The 18,527-nt window shown below is 33.4% G+C and overlaps 1 protein-coding gene across 5 annotated transcripts in view; it reads left to right on the forward strand.

Moving 5' to 3' along the window:
* Positions 1 to 18,527, forward strand: part of LOC136341163 (5-hydroxytryptamine receptor-like) — a 142,423-nt gene that overhangs the window by 4,988 nt on the left and 118,908 nt on the right. For 4 of the 5 annotated variants that reach the window (XM_066285869.1, XM_066286209.1, XM_066285958.1 and 1 more), the window contains exon 1: positions 7,661 to 7,814. The exons of the other annotated variant lie outside the window; for it this stretch is intronic. The gene's annotated coding sequence lies outside the window, so the exon portion shown is untranslated. Of the gene's footprint in view, positions 1 to 7,660; positions 7,815 to 18,527 lie in introns of those variants that run through there. 5 annotated transcript variants of the gene reach the window in all.

Below are 18,527 nucleotides of genomic sequence, written 5' to 3' on the forward strand. Positions count from 1 at the left end.
TCATTTTGAATTTTTTGCTTTATCTAAAAATACTCTAGAGGCACCTAATAATGTAAATTTTGTGTGCTTACGTACTATAAGATATATTTGACAATTCGATTTACAAACATACCGTCGTGGTCATAGAAATAACACACGTTTAATTTTTAACATAAAAGTGATAAATACCAATAAATGTTAATAACAATTGTTTTTTTGTATTCATTTTTTCTCATAGAATGCCTTATCAGTTAAAATTCCAATACACAATTTTTTGCTTATATTTTATTGGTTTATTTGTAGTTTAGTTCTGGTCATACAAATAGCACGTTTAACTATTAATATCTTTAACCATATTTTCCGTCGAATATTGTTATTAAGAGTAAGTTAATATTAATTCTATAATTCTTAATGACTACTAATACACGAATTTTTTTGAAAACATAGTGGGCAGGAAGAGGCATTGTAGTCCCGAAATGCGAAGGATAATAATTAGACTGAAAGAAGACGGAAAATCCATGACGGATATATCCAAGACATTATTTTGTTCTAGGAAAATGGTGTACAATGTCTTAAAGTAACACAAAAACACCCAAAGTTTTGAAAATAAACCACGTGCATCAGAAGGCAGAAAAGTCACTGAACGAGAAGTTGCCTTAATTGTGCAGATTAGCAAAGCGCAACCTTTTTTAACATCTGTAGAAATTAAGCGGTAAATTTTCAGTGATTATCAAATGGACTTATCTGCCAGATCAGTAAGAAAGATTTTACAACAGCACAACCTTCGTGTATATATTGCTAAGAAGAAGCTACACGTTTCTAACCGAAACAAGAAAAAGCGTTTAAATTTCGCAAAAACCTATATTAATAAACCTCCTCAATATTGGCGCCGGATTCTCTGGAGTGATGAATCTAAAGTGAATATGTTCGGAAATGATGGAAAACCGTACGTTCGTCGTCCAAAAAATAGCAGTACCGATCCACGATACACTATTAAAACAATTAAACATGGCGGGGGGTCAGTAATGGTGTGGGGTGCTATTTCCTGACATGGTACTGGACCTATTTACCAAATTGAGGGGTACTATGGATAAATTTCAATATAAGGATATATTAGCCAACATAATGGAGCCATATATTTTTGAATTTATGCCGGTTGATTATATTTTTATGCAAGATAATGATCCGAAGCGTACTTCGAGGCTGCTTAAACAGTGGCTGGAGGATAATGTAATCGAAGTTTTAGACTGGCCTCCTCAAAGTCCCGATTTGAACCCTATCGAGAATGTGTGGGAATGGGTTAAACGGGAAATTAAAGGAAAAAATTCCTCCAATTCAGGCGAACTATGGGAAAATATTAGAAACGCCTAGAACTCCATTCCAAGAGACATCTCCAGAAAGTAGTGGAATCAATGCCATCTAGATTAACAGCTGTAATAAAAAACAAGGGATTCTCCACAAAATATTGACAATTTCAATTGTTATTGTGCATTTGTTTGCTATTTTTTGAATTTGCGCTATTTGCTTGGCCAGCCAAAATAAATTTTTCTTTTTTTCAAGAAGTACTGTTTATTATTTCAATTTTTTTTAATGTTAATAAAGTTTTTAAGTTTTTTATAATTCTATGCAAAATATTAATTTATAAAAAAAACTGAAACTTGCTAAAACTTTGAAAAAACCAAGGGTGCTATTACTATGACCACCACTGTATATGGCGTTGTAAAGGTCATCAGCAGAGTTAATTTGGAGGTATTGACAATATTTCGATATTTTCGTAACACCGTTTCCCGATTTAGTCGATTAATATACATCGTAGATTGAACCCGAATACCTAATTTTTTTAGTGGCATAACACAAGCAAATGCTATTTACCATGGGTAATAAAGAAAGCGTCAGACGGTTGTGATACGACGTCGTAGGGACGTCGTATCACAACTTCGATTAAAAAGTCTTTGGGTAATGTTGATTCATGCCTAACCCAATTAGTAAAGAGTTAGAAAAATGCTATAAGTTACAAAACCTATGCGATGGAATCTAGAGAGTTACTTTATTTGCCAATAACTTTTCTTAACAACGCGCGGTCGGGTTTCATTTTCTGATATATGGTTTGGCAACAATGGGTAGTAAGGGAACTGTGCGATTTTATTTACCTATTGAATAGGTCTCTCAAATTCCACTATGCCAAATAGAAAGAGAATAAAGATTAAAGAAGGATAAAGTAGATGCACTATGTTAATCCTCTTTTTTTTTTTATAAATTCACTCCCTTTTCCATAGCTAACGAGAACTAATTAAAACAATGGCCCATTCCAAACTTTCTTGCTAAAATACCAAGCTAATTTCACCTTAAAAACACTGCAAAGCGAAGTGAATATTGCATCCATGATCCTTAAAAGGGCGTTTACCTTTCATTTTAAGAAAGTAGAACTTATGCTGGCGCCATAGATATCAGATGACATCCTCGTTTCCGTTTTCCATCGAATGCACTACAAAAGATAAAGTAAAGCTCGGTTTGCTATTTCATGCTAAATTTACTACGTGATGATCGTTAGGAACGAAAGTTAAGTGCAAAACTTGATAAAATGTATTTAAGTTTTCCGGACCACGTCTCATTCTTACAGAATTCTGAGAAGTTTCAATTCTTTTCTTGGTCTCGAGTGTTTACCACTAATCCCGTTATCAAAGAAGTTTAGATCCAGATGGATATCATTCAGGTATTTTATTGGTTGACATAAGGGACAATAGTAGCAGGATGAGGAATTACAAAACTCTGGTCCTGATTCACTGTATTATTTATTTAGTCTGTTATGCGGAACTTTGAATATATGCGTAGGCTCTGCGAAAGCACTAAGGTATAATATTTACCTTTCGGGGTGTAAACCCATGTTTGCATATCAGTCGCTTTGTCCATTGTTAGAATGCCTTAACACCTAATCTCATTATTCAAACCATTAACCTAACATGAGCCAGTTTCCCAGTTTCAGTTTAGGACAACCAAATTAAATTGTCCTCATAAATGCAGGTATAGATATTGATGAACCGCGCCTGTGATCATTAGCGTGTAAAATTTGATTTCTCTCTGTTCCTGTTTATGCACGTGTGGTTTTATAACCAATTATCTGGAAGATGTGGGAATAAATTTTATATTGAAAGCGTTTATTAAAGATCTCTATTGATTTACCCACACTGGAGCATCTCTCAATTTCCTGCTTTTAGCAGAAACGGAAACGGGAGGCACACTTAATTGTTTCACTAATTATTTGCTCCCACTCGCACCATATGCCAGATGTTATTCATTTCGGGCAAGTTTCGTCAAAACCGATGTGCACGAAAGGCTGGAAGTTAAAGTTTGGAGATTCAGTAACTAGATTACAGAAATAATGGGTGGCCAGTAATTATCTGGCATCTGTTTTAAATCTATCCAGAGAAATACATGTACATTCATGACCTCTGATACTGTGCAATTAATCTTGTAGGGCAACAATAGCTTCATTGTCTCTGTTATACATGAACTTGTGTAGTATCAATATTATCGTGATTTTGTTAACTTTACGCCTGTCAAAGTTTTGATGTTTTCTGTGCGGCTTCTTAAGTTCTAAAATCGAAAATATCATCTTTTATAAGGTGCAAGATGTTATAATTCAAACGACAAATCTTACTGAAATGGCAATATGGCAGAAAGTTTTTTGTTGCATACCTAAACTGTTGGGTATTAAGTTGAATACTGTCCAAAGACGCTGCTTTGAGAAGAGCAATAAATCTATTCAACAAGACTCCGTCTGCGGGTTAAAAAACTTGATTATTCTAGAGGCCCAAATTATTATACTGTCGCTGGAAAATATGTTTTTAAGGATGTCTTCATTTTAGCCACGAGAAAATAGCCGAAAATACTCAGCTGAAATATCAAGAAGAGTTTAGATTTCTGTTAAAGTTGGTAATACATAAAAAGTATAATGATGCAGAAGTCAATGTCGAAAAGAAATTGTGATATGAGTCGGGAATATGGTTCAATACATCGAAACTATGTGATTTCTATCTGATATCAGCACGCGAAAATTTGCATAGAGAACAAATAACTGCTTCATCAAAATTCCTCAGCGCACAGTATCTGTCTAATACTTTAAGGAAGTTGTCTATTTCTGTCCAAAGAAATTGGTACCTACACAGTATTTTTGACGACTGATGAACGAACGAACCTACGCCGCATAACCCCAGATATAGCAAAAGACGAGATTTTAGAAATAACTGAGATTTTTGCCATTATTCTCTATATTTGCAATCTGCACTCGAAAAGAGCCAAATTTTGCATTATTTATGCATCAATCGAAATCACTGAGTTTTATTTAAGATTCTGAAAAACGTGACCGTGAAAAATTCTTTATCAATATTGCTACTTTTTCTCCATAATTTTTTATTAACTACTTAATGTTTGCAAAAATGGACTAAACTGGTTTTTGCACAGCTCTCCTCAAATTCTTTATATTTTATTGACAACAATTTGCTTTATATGACTCCAATAAACTAACGCGAAGAAAATTTAACATGAAATATGATTATCAACTTCTTGTAAATCTTTTACTGTTGCGGAAGCTCACAATTTGGTAAAGGGTTAAAACACCGAACAGCCAATCAAGAAAACCACAATTAGCCCTATTACCAACATTTTTATTCTATAATCAATTATATGCAGTTTATTTAACAAGAATCTCATCCAGAATACTAAAAAATTATCAAACCTCTGAAAGTCCTCTTCTTCAGATAGAATAATAGTTTTCCCGATGAGAAGACAATTTTGACATTGAGGCATATGAAACTGGGAAGAAAAATGATAATTCTATTAAAACCGCACGATAACAATTCAACCCTGGAAATTTAAAACCCAAGCAAAACATAACGAAGCATGGAATGGGAAACAGCCGGCAGCTAAGTTATCCAGAAAATGCTCTTTACTTATGCCACAAATTTCCCGGAACAGCAAATAGCTTTAATGGAAGTGGTCCAGGAAGCCAAAAACATGAATTATGTCCTTATATGAACATTAGTTGTTATTTATTCGCTTTGTTAAGTTGCCAAAACGTCTCTTTTATAAGCTTATACATATTAAATGAGGAAGTGATGTAGGAGCATACGGTGTTAAATTAACTGTGGTGTAGTTGAACAATTATTTAGATGTTTACTTATTACAACTAATTAGTCAAAACTATGTTTGCTGGTTTTGGTGGATGATCTTCTGAACTATTTGATTCATAATTTCTTACTCTCATATGCCCTCAGATTTACTTCGAAATACGGTCGACTCAAAAAACATAAATTTTTATTTATTTATATGTTGTAAAAAAAATCAAGTTATTTTTTCAGAAGATATTGTAATTATTTGAGGGTATGATGGTAAACATCTACATCAACCCAAACGAACTACATGTACAGTCGCTCAAAAAAGTATTCGTACAGCGAGAAAAAAATTCTGTGACCCATAATTTTCGACTGATTTTGTTCAAAATTTGTATAATGAAAAAAATCAATCCTAAACTCAGTTTAGGTGTTCGAGCAAGTTTTGAAAATTAAATTTTTAGAGTGCTTTTCATGGTCTTAAAAAAAAAACCACTTCGAAAACTTCTTGTGCGGTGGAAATTTTTCAGTAGGATTTTAATGATCCTGTAGATGGGATTTTTGTACGTATATCCTGAAAATTTGATCAAAGTCAGACCACAAATAAGGGAGTTGCAGCTTTTTAAAATCGCTAATAATGTTTAAATTTTATTATTTTGCGTGAGAATCGTCACTTTTTGGCAAATTTAAAAAGCTGCAACTCCCTTATTTGTGGTCTCACTTTGATCAAATTTTCAGGATATACGTACAAAAATCCCCTCTACAGGATCATTAAAATCCTACTGAAAAATTTCCACCGCACAAGAAGTTTTCGAAATGGAGTTTTTTTTAAGACCAGGAAAAGCACTCTAAAAATTTAATTTTCAAAACTTGCTCGAACACCTAAACTGAGTTTAGGATTGATTTTTCATTATACAAATTTTGAACAAAATCAGTCGAAAATTATGGGTCACAGAATTTTTTTCCCGCTGTACGAATACTTTTTTGAGCGACTGTAGGTAGTTTGCGGTGCATTGTGGTTTTGTCCAGCGATTGAAAAAGCATTTATTACAACATGTGAGTGTTTTATTAGATGCAGATACGATGCAAAAGCTGATTAAGCTTTCTATTAATATAGAAAGTACATTATTAATATAATATAAACTTCTTTGCAAGTAATTGGGACCAATCTCGGACATTCTGACCGCAAATGGTTTTAAGTCTATGCGTTTATTTTATGGGCTAAGGATTGAAAAAGTCCGAGTTAAAACCAAAATTTCAAATATTGGGATTTCGTTTTGTTAATCGATGAGGGCGCAATATTCGACTTCGATTTTGAACTTTAAATTCGTAATTAAAAAAAATTAAAAATCGTCACTAATGCGCCGCAAATGCACATTTGGCTCATGCGATATGGTTGAGTGCCAAATTTAAAGCGAAACAGTAGCACCTAGCACGATATTCTCTACAAGTTTGATATAAAGGCGAAATAGCGAATTAACCGAATATGGAATAAGAGGAAATTGCGATATTTGCATTTTTGGGCGTTCAAACAAATTAAGTTTACGGTAATCTTTATTTCCATCTTTTAGTTTGAAATGGGGGAGAATATTTCCTTCATTTATTCCTGAATATTAATCCGATTAATATAAAGGGAATAAGTCTAAATATCTGCCTTCAAAGATTTAGCCTAGATTAATTGATATTATAGAACAGTGTTTGACCCAGAAATATGGACTGTCCTGATACCGAACTTTTATTAATAGATGTTAGGAATCATGCCTTATATTTCGTTTAATTGAATAATCAATTCCGAAAATGGAATTCGCTAGGGATCGCAATATATGGATTCTATAAAAATGATCTCGATTGAGATTTTGAGATATATTTTGATATTTTAATCAACTCGAAATATTTTATTGGTCCCTTATTTAACTCAGACCAGCGAAATTCTAAAGATTTTATTTATTTAAGTGTGAAACTTTCTTTCTAATCAAACCACTAGAACATAAATCTCTCCAATTCTTTCAGTTACAATACCGCGTTTCCTAAAATAATTAAAATTTGAGAACATTTTGGAACAATAATGAAAAACAATATAATCTACATGAGCCTGTAGTAAGATAAACAAGATCATTAATAGACAAAGTTAATTTAGCCACACACCAGTTTACCTTATCTGAGATTAGAGTCGAGTGGTAAAAAAGTCTTCATAAAAGAATAAACCCTAAATTCCTTCCAAAATCCAGAAAAATAAACTTAATCCGATCCCAGGTAAGTGCCTACATCCAGCCTTAAAATATACACCACCCATAACCGTAACTGCCGACAATTTCTGGCCATAAACCACTCTTTATTCCTTTTATGGATCCTTTTTATAGATCTCCCTTGAACGAAACTTGCCAGCGCTTATATCCAAATTTCATCCATGAGGTATATTGTTATTCCAATTTTCACACCCCGTTTTTCGTATGTGTATTACGAATCATAAGGAGCAAAATCGGTGGCTGTAGTGACGCCGGAGACGCATGCGTCGCGACGCGATTTTCTCAAATACGACGTTTTGAACTTGTAGATTCAAACCGGGCGCTAAGCATAGCGCATTGCTCACAATCGCTGAGCCTGCTGAGTTCGTTCTGCATAACGAGTTGCTGTGAGCGCTGTTTTCCCGGTGTCGGACAGTTGTTTTGGACTTTGATTTTTGGGTGATGTCGTTTCGGGATTTTATTGTGATGAATTTTATTTAAGGTAAAACATCTGGGAAATAGTTCAGACGATTGTTTTTAGGAACAGAACTGTTGAAACACCAAGAGAAAAGTTTAATTTGCAGAATTTTATGCATGCGAATTTTTTTCCACAAGGTAAAAATGCGGCTTCAATTGCAAACAGTGGAGTTTGCACATGAATCTGTAACTTCTTCACAAAAATATGCAAAATGGTGTTCTAATTAATTTCAAATAGAATTCAAATTTTTTTTGCAATGTCTTCTAATAAAATTATACTTCGATTCGCTGATTCTCAATAAAAATTTTTGTTGTTGTTTTGACTCATAAAAATGACTAAAAAATACTGTTTTTTTTTTTATTGAACTTGGGATAAATAACGGTTATCCAGCACCTCGGGATTTTTCATTAAAGTTAACCGTTACGTACCGTGCAACTGTATAATAATAGTATATTATATAACGCGCACGAAAAGCTCCGATACTTTTTATGCGACTGCAAGAATTCTTGAAAAATAAAAGGGATTTACTACTTAAATCGTGTGAAATAAACTTATTAATGTTATTGGGACATCGAGGGAGTTTCGATATAATTTTTGCGTAACAATGCAAAATCCTCACCGTTCTAGAAGAAATTAATTTCATTAGTGCTTAATACTCAATTCTATATTTACCGAAAAATTTTATACTTTCTCTCACGGTAGATATAAAAATACTTTCACCCTCGTTTATTGGATTATGCATTACATTGCCCTAGGGCCTCATAGAGGCTCAGACAATGTCGCTCACGATCCTCTGTAGTTTTTTTGCTACAACCCCCGAATTCATTCTGAAATATTTATAGAGCTTTTATTGCTTGTGCTGATGCTCATCGTCCTGCATATTTAATAGGGTGTCAAAAGTCATTTTTGGTACGATGGAAGCCAAATTGAATTGAATAATTTATTGCCAGAAGAAAACGTTAAAATTAGAAATTTTCACCTACACTATCGAACATTCTACAAGCTTAGTAAAAAATTACAAAATTTGTATCATATTTCTGGTATAATATAAAATTTTCTGTTTCTTTTAAATTGTATTCATCTTTGAAATAAAATTCCAAAAAGGTTCCATTTTATCTCGTTTCAAATCGCATATAATTGAATATTTCTTTCTATTTATAAGATATCTCCTTATTTAACTATTCGCCATGCAATACGATTAAAAATCCAATTTGGCATTCACAATGCTTTTGAGAATCACACTGCAAATTACTTTTCAAACCGATTCGGTTGCGATTGAACGAATTAAATATTAATTTTTTGCCAGAGATTTTTCATATTTTTCTTGTGGCTCTAAATTTAACTAAGATTTATTCATTTTCGTTGATGTACATATGAAAAACCTTTGCATTAAATATACAAAATGAATTAATCGTAACTTAAAATTAGACCTAAAACGCAGTTGCCACCTTATAAATTTATTAGAGTAATAAACCAAATAGTTATGTGAAGTCTGGTTTGGTGTCAATTAATTTAGAAAACATATAAAGACAATATTGACGCCAACAGATTTTTATTTTAATACTTAACGTTAAACTTATTGGGTCGTCCATTACCGTACACGAGTGCCAAGAAAAGACTTGCCATTAAAGGCTCTGATTCAATTTGTGTGTGATTACTTGTAATTAGTTTAACGAGCCTACGTATATAAGTCTGCTGAATGGAGGGAAAATTGGATGGAAGCAAGGTGAAATGGTTGGATGATGACGTTGGTTAAAGTACGGGCTTCAAGAGAAAATGTATCTTGATGCATGGACTACTTATATTATTGATTGCGCGACGAGTGTTTTAGGTCAGGATTTAAATTTTCCTTTTTTATATTTAAAATACTATAAGATATTATAATGTGGGTCGAAGTAACTAATATAATCGGGGAAAAATCTTTATTCTTTTTACTGTGTTTCTCCCTTTTCCAGGTAGTGTATCCAGGTTTTACCTTTTTTCTTTTCGTGACTTAGGCGAAAGAATGTCTTGGAATTTACACCTTTTTACTTTCCTGTTCGTTCACATTTACCTTTGGAAAATCGGAAGCCTTCAATTTCAAAAACGAAACAAAATGTGATTGCAGAGTAAACTCGTTATACTCGTATATCGTATATATACCGTGGTGGCCATAAAAATAGGACCACTTCAAAAATTTCAATTTTTTATTTTTATCAGTAAAGAGATAAAAAATTAGAACAAAAAAAACTAGAATACATTTAATAATAAAGAAAACAATATACAAAAATATAATTTAACGAAAAATAAATAAAAGTCTTCAATAAAACAATAAAAACAAAATAAATATGAGGTCATAAAAATAGAACTGGTAAAACATTATCAAAAAAAAGGAAAAAAACGAAATTAGCAATTGAATATGGCCTAATGTTTAATATTTCGTTGCTTCTCCCTTTTGGGCAATCACTGCCTTTAATCTTTTAGGCATTGATCTTATTAAACGCTGGAAGAGCTCAACAGGAATAGCTTCCCATTCCCGTTGGACTACGGACCACAGTTCTTCTTTATTTTTGACCTGATGATTCCTCACAGCAGCCTTAAGGTGTACCCAAAGATTTTCGGTGGGACTCAGATCCGGCGATTGTGAAGGCCATGGCACAACAGAAATTGCTTCATTTTGAAAAAATTGTTTCACTCGCCTAGCCGTATGTTTCGGATCATTATCTTGTTGATATTTCCAAATTCATGGCATTTCTTCCGAAGCATATAATAGCATAACATTTTTCATTATTTTAAGGTATTCCTCTTGGTTCAGGATTCCTTTTATCCAATAAATAGGACCAACACCGAACCAAGAGAAGCAACCCCACAATTTTATATTACCACCTCCATGTTTAAGAGTTTTAGAGTATGTTTTGGAAGCAATTCATGTTTTGGTGGCCGCCTCACGTACCGTCGACCATCTGAACCAAACAAATTAATTTTTGTTTCATCCGAAAAAAGAACATTTTTCCACAATTTTATGTTATCATCTTCGTTTTCAAAGCGAAGATGATTTTTCGCACATTTTATTCTTTTTAATTTGTTTGTTTTTGATAACAACGGTACCTTTCGAGCCACTCGGCCATGTAAATGAACTTCCTGCAATCGTCTTCGGATAGTTCTGGAACTTATTTCCAATTTTAGGTCCTTTTGAAGTTCTTTGGAACTTAAAAAAGGGTTTTTTTGGGATTCTCGCTTTATTCGGCGGTCGGTCAAAATGGTTGTTTTCCTCTTACGACCGCGATTTTCTTGTTGTTCTTCGTGTTTGAGAGCATTTATTATTAACGTTTTCGATCTTCCTAGTTTTTAAGAAATTTGACGCAGGGAATTGCCCTCATCTCTAAGTGTTCGTCTTCTAATTCTTTCAGTTAAAGAACAGTGGTTTTTACGCCCCATCTGTTTGTATATTAATTATTAAAATGCATCAAAATGCTTCGAAATAATTAATTGGACTTACCTTTCAATTGCTATTCTAATGAATGAGGAATTATGAAAGTTATTAAAAAAATAACGAGCTTTTAATACACTGGTCCTATTATTATGACCACCTTAGTTTTGACTGTCTGAACGAAACAGGGGAAGTACAATTCTAGTATAAGGTAATTCCCCTGGTTTCTATTGACACACATAATTACCAACCTTGTAGAAATTTAGAACCCTATTTCGAACGAGATAGAATAACTTTCAATAAACTTTTCTCCATATTTAAAATTGAACCAGTAGTGGTCCCATTACATGTATATATATATATACAGGGTCATTCACGGTGAGTGTCCTATTAAAAGGTTACGGGATTCTAATATAGCGAGAGATCTGAAATTTTGATTACTGATGTAATGAAGTTTGATCTGTTGAATTAAAACATTGGCATCGTTGCGACGTTGACAGATCCATTTGTAACTGACAACAACTTTGTTATTTTAAATGGCACACCCTGTATTTTATTACATTTTCGAATTTCCCGGAAGATTTAAACCTCAGTTTATCTATCGTATACCATAGCTATGATGAACCGGTTTCGAAATAAATATTAGAATCTTTGAGAGTAAAAGGCACCACTTATTAGTTGATTCGGTTAGGAGGTGGTTATGGGTTGACAACGTAAAATAAACGAAATTGTAACATCATTTATAATAAACTAGATCTACGTAAAATAAATAAAATTGGAGATTTTGTTGAAAATTATTATAAACAATTTATAAAAAAATATTTGCCAATATCTCAAAAACAACTGAAAACAATTATATTAATGTATAATGCTTTTCGATAGAGAAGTTATTGATCTTTCAGATGCCATCCAAAAATATAGGATGTTCTATTTAAGATTCTCATTTAATGCTCGTATTTATATCCTTCTGATATCGCACTATTTTTTCCACACCCTGTATATAAATCCCAAAAATATATAATATTAAAAGATACATATAACTAATAAGAGTTTGTAGCTCAAATTTCAACTCTCTAGCTGCGATAGCTGAAAAGATATGCACTTTTCAATTTAGAACTGTTTGTTTCCAAATCAGTAAAAAAAATTATTTATTTCGAAAACGGTTCATCGTAGCTATGGCATATGATAGATAAACTGGGGTTTAAATCTTTGGGGAAATTCGAAAATGTAATAAAATACAGGGTGTGCCATTTAAAATAACAAAGTTGTTGTCAGTTCCACATAGATCTGTCAACGTCGCAACGATACCAATATTTTAATTCAACAGATCAAACTCTATTACATCAGTATCCAAAATTTCAGATCTCTAGCTATGTATATTAGAACCCCGTAAACTTTTAATAGGACACTCACCGCGAATGACCCTATGTATTATATGTAATATAAAAACATTTATATAAATATTTTCTTCTCCTTTCTGTCCTTATCTTCGTGTCCTTTTCTTTCTCTCTCTCTCTTTCTTTCTCTTTCTCCCTCTCTTTCTTTCTCTCCCTTTCTCACTCCCTTCCCTTTTTCTCTTCCACTAACACACTATTGGATTAGTTCACAATTTACCTTTCAAACAACAAGAAACTTCCATTTCATACTTGTTATAGAATGCACTATTCTGTCTAGTTAGGTTAGAAACCAAAGGAAAATAGTTTCCTAATGTGTTTGTTCTCTCGTATATCAGCGAAACATAAGACCAAAGTTGAATTTGCACGCTCATGGCATATATTTACATTTTGCTTTCAAAATTTACTTTGCTTGGACTCTGGATCCTTTCACCCCACAGCATATCTGACTGCAATTACTGATTAATGAAATGTGTAAACTATATGCAAGTTTATTCGAGTTACCAACAATTGATGATCTCATCAATTTGCTATAATAAATTATGTTTATTGGCCTAATGCCCATTGGCTAGGGTAAGTGATTGATCATTGAGCCACTAAACATAAGTGGCGTCAAACCGAGGATTATTTGCATAGATTAAACGCGGAAGCAGGATTTTATCGAAATTTCCACATGTTATACTTCCACTTTTGGGGAATTGATTATGAGAAGATTGATTGAAATTGCATGATAAATTAGGGAGAAAATACTGGTCTAGCGTTTTGCCATGATGAAGCAATAAATACTGGAGAAATTTGGCTTGAGAGCCTCTCGCGTAAGAGGCTTAAATATGGAAGGATTTGCATTTTACAATGGCTGTGTTGATTTATTTATGTGGTTGTGTCGAGGTTTTCGAGAATGCAACATCATGAATACTAACCAAGAAACTAATAATTGATTTGTGTTTCAATTTTTCAGAGAAAATCCCTTGAACTAATTTTCAGAAGTGATAACTTAATTTTCTTTTCTCCTTGCTAATTGTATTATACTACTGCAATTTTCTCCGGACAAAAAAGACACATATCACCGAATCAGTGCTGCAGAAATGCAGTTCCTGTTGGAGTGAATTAAATAGACAGACCTCGTTGTATTTCGTTAAACGTTTAACAATAGTAATGAAGTCGGAATAACATTAAAACAGAAAGAAATTTCGAACTACTAACGAGTTCTGAGCGTTTTTTTGACCACACATCCGCTACAGACCGCCAGACGAATTTTAATTTAGCTCCGCCATTACTTACTGTCTCACTGAAATGCAGACAAATTACTGGGATTTGTTAGGATTTAGGTGATGTTTCTGGAATTAAGCAGCTTATTTAATTTAGGTACACATCGCATTGACGGAGGTAGCTGATTTTGACTGATATGGAAATTATTTCAAAACTTACTGGTACATACATATGTAATACCTAAAATTTTTTCATCAAAATATGAATGTTTTCTGTGAGCCTTGCAGTACATAATAATGCCTAATTTTTTGTTTAACGCTCATAGCTATAAACTTCCAAAGCCGTGAAACCAGATGACTTAAAAGTTTAAAGTATCATCATAATGGGAATTTTATCCAGGTTTCACTCTCAAGCCCATTAAGCTGGAAAAAGTATGTGCATTCCGAAAAATAACCCAACTTTTATTATTCCGGCTAGTATATCACCAGTATCGACGCTTGTTTAGCGGAGAATCCCGCTTTTTGTTTATTTTTAATTAAATTTTTTTTTTGGATTTTATTGTTCAACCCGATATTTGCCACCGTCGACGAAGACGAAATAACAGACTGCGGCTTATTTGCAGTGTCAACACCTTTACATTTCTTCTGAAAAACTGTTGAATTTTGGCGAATGATCAAATATTTGCCATTTTCCTCTGCTAGGTAGAATTTTTTTCCATTGTTAGATTTACAATTATAACCTTGCAAGGTAGTATTGACTCAATTACGTAGGCGGCTTCATAATAGAAGTGCTTCAAAGTTTTCCTAACTTGCGGAATATCAAATAAAGTTGTAGTAGAATTTACTTACATGTGCAAACAAAGCTGCTATTTAAAGGGGCATGCACGTGGAAACACGTACTATTTTCAGCGGCTCGCGAACTTAAAAATTTGAAAGCTCGCTTTGGATTTGAATGTAGTTATGGCAGCTGCGAACGTACCAATTATTGCAATTCGGTAACTACATTCTCAGATATCCAAAACATGCATGTGCTACATAGAGAAATTTTGAGCATTCGCGGCACAAAACAGGAAATGTAGAAAACGAAGAAACATGTCCAAATAACCGAGAAGTCCAATTAAGGGTCACAGATATTGGGCATAAACAATATGTCCATGAATGTTATTACAACTTTGGTCTTATATTTCACTAATGTGCAAGCAAATTAAGAAACTACTTTCATTTAGTTTCTACCCTAAATGCAGAAATGGAGTTTTAAAATTTGGAGAAGCTTTGAAGGGCATTTCTAGTGAACCATCTTGGCATTTCCAGGCGAGAAACATGCGAACATGCAATTTTCATTTTATAGCGAATTGCACAAGCGAGGTCTAATAAAAGTATCATTAGTTCTTCTAGTTCTATTAAAATGTAGCTGAATTATATATGTCCTATTCTATTTAAAATAATCCTTTATTGTACTGTTTTGTTGGCCCTAAACTAATTCATTATGGTCATACTAGTATCAATTTATACTTTAGTAGAATAAAGCAGTTAGCAGGCACGTTACAGATATGCTTATTAGAATTTTCGTTAAACGACAACCGTTGATTCAATATGAATCACAGAGATGATACACTGAATATTGACGAGCGGGCAAAAAGTTGTAGCCTTATGTATGCCCCATAACTGTATAGGAATGTCGATAATAAGTTATATTGATCTTTCAAATAAAAAGTTAGGGATATTTGTAGCTAAAGAACTTACCAAAAACAGTAATCGGTCATCACGAGAGTGGGAATTTGAAACTTTCAGCGTTGATCTTCTGGATGCAGATGGTAGCATGGTTATTTTCATGACCTTTCGGTTAAATCGATTTACATAATCGATATTTTCAGACTTGAAGATACCTTGCTCAAGTTGGTACATTCTAAGGAAAAGCGCCATTAAAATTGCATTATCCTAGGGAAGGCTTGAGTTTCCCTCAAAAGTGGTATAGACTGAGCTAATGGAATGGAACTCCGACAATCTAGTATAACCCACATTAGTATTTTAAATTTTACCCCGTGCTCTTTTGGTAACGTTATGGAGAAAACAGGAATGATAACTTGAATTCGAAACAAATTTTTTCACTTTATGGGATTCTGCAAAGCTGAATTAACTCGAACCAACATTGATTCAAAACGAATTTTTCAAGTAATAAGATTTGTGGTACCTTGACTTGATTTTCTATATATGAAGTTTGACTTGAGTAAGTCAAGCAGTTTATAAAAACAGTCGAGCCGTAGATCCCTACAGAATAATACGTTCTTTGGCAATAACCTCATTTGTGAGAAGTTCTGCTCTTACGGCAGTAGTAAAATCGATATCTAAGTAGTTTATTTCATTTTGAAGGACAAGCTCCCAGTAAAATCTGTGATGTTTTAATCCAGTTAAGCAATAACTAAAATTTTCCATTTTCGGACGGCAATTTATCAAAAATTTGACGATGATTTGCTTTTACTAAATTTGCCACGGAAGTCTCTCTTCTGTGCTGGATGAAAAGAAGCAGTGAAAGTTCAAAAACTCAATCTCATTTAGCCGGGCTGAAATTTCATCGCCCGAAATCCCAGAAAACTTCAGTCATACTATTAGGAAAACTTGTGAAGTTTCATTTGGAAGAGGAACACGTTTTGTTTATATTCCGTCTGTGGAGAATTGAAAATTTAATTTAACTTTCAGGGATGCCGAAGCGCGATGCAAAGTTGCATATAAATATTCCGCCACAAATGTTTTACGTAGATACACGTTTTTGAAATTAATCAGAAACATCCCGTTTTCAATAGAAATGGGGGATTTAGATATGAGAAAAATGCAAAAATGTACAGGATGTTGGGTTTAAATAACCCAACCTGTAGGTTTTTCAATCCTAATTCCTATGGCCATTGATTGGAAAAATACAGATTGTTGATATAATTCAGACTGTAGCTTACTAGATACCCTAGCGATAAAGAAAAGCGATAAAATATAATACGATGCTGTATTGAAAGGAACAAATACAGGTGACTCAACAATAATCAGCCCTATGACCTTTTTATTTTATTTCCTTGCTGGTATAAAGCATAATATACACTGTACCCTTCAAGATATCTAGACTTGAGGAAAATAAAAAAATATACAGAGTATAGCATTTACCAATAGCAATAATTCTTGTGGTCTTTTTGATTTCTGATTTATCCGTCCTCCTTTTCCCATGACAATTCTTTCAGCTTTTTAATGAAATTCCCTTAAATACATTACTTTCTTGGTCAAATATTACATCGAATATCGAGAAACTTCTCAAACTTAATCATCAAAACCTGGTCAAGGGACATGAAAAGTTTCACAACAACAGCAATCAACATAAGTCACATTAACAAATCATAAGCCAATAAATCCGAGGACCACAAAATCGTTTTTCCTACAAAATTGATTAAAATGAGGCAACATGTTCCACAGGGTTATTTACGGTTTAAAATGTTGTTAGGTGTAGCACCTGTTTGAAGTGCGCTCAGTCATGTAATCGCATTTATGCCTACAGGTCGTGGCTTAATGGAGGTTTATTCGAAAAATTATGACTGTTTAATGAAAGAAGAGTGTAATCGACAAAGCTGCAGGAATTTGTGTATTTAACTTTTCGAATAAACAAATTTATGCTCAGAAAAAAATGACTTTCACTCGTGGGGAGTGTCGAGGCGTGAATCGAAATTCTGCGTTAATAAGAATGAAAATGCAGAGAGTTGGTTAAAATCTAGCGAATTTGTCGGATTTAAATTTCGGTTTTTTCCGTGTTACCTCTATTTATTCTATATTACATGTATAATTTTTATTTTTATTTAAAACCTAAACTCCCAACGCTGAACAAAAATTTCAGCACTCCCACTTTAATTGTAAGATCCTGTATTCAAGAACTTTAATCAGTCAATATGATTGTGCAAAGTCCAAACTACAGGTCGGCATGTGATCTTATATAGAAAGTTAATTTAATTCAATAAGTTTTAGCTTGAGATTCGATCAAGCGGTGCCCATTTCACACTGCTGCATTGAAATTCTGGCTTCAGAGTTTCAGCATCGGAATTGGAAAGCCAATTCCCGTAACGAGAAACGGATACCTTTTCGAAGTAATAGAAACGAAGCAGTGGAAAAGTCGCATTAAAGTAATCACGAAGTATTATTATTTTGTAATGGTTTTTCGGAGTTAATGCCGAGAAAGTGAAACTACCGAGAAAAATTTAATCAGAAGTGTCATGTTCTCTGTGAAGTGAACACGCAATTTTAAAGCAATCGCACCACAAAAACCAAATAAATTGCTTTAATATAAAAAGGGGAAGTTGACGATTTATCATTTGTCGACTTGTAATCTTGACACCCATAATCACTTTCTCCATTATGAATACTTTTTAATAAAGTCATTTTCCTGACCTTATTTGACATTAGCGTGTTATCCATCAAGCACCCAGGGAAGGAGATTACAGGAAGCTTAAAGGACACTTTTTCGGGTTTTAAACTGTGAAATAATATATGGCAGAGTGAACTACGAGTAATCATGCCTAAGAGTAGCTAAGATTAAAGTTTCTATAACTTTCGTTTATAGAATCTAAAACATCACTCAGCAATGTTAAATTCATCGAAGATTTCTCTTTGATTTATCTCTATCAGATCGTACTAGACACAACTCATCTGATCAAATGAAAGAAGAAAACGCTCTGAAAAGAACTTTCAGCATTTTTCC

Source organism: Euwallacea fornicatus, chromosome 1, assembly GCF_040115645.1.
Source record: "Euwallacea fornicatus isolate EFF26 chromosome 1, ASM4011564v1, whole genome shotgun sequence".
Taxonomy (NCBI): domain Eukaryota; kingdom Metazoa; phylum Arthropoda; class Insecta; order Coleoptera; family Curculionidae; genus Euwallacea; species Euwallacea fornicatus.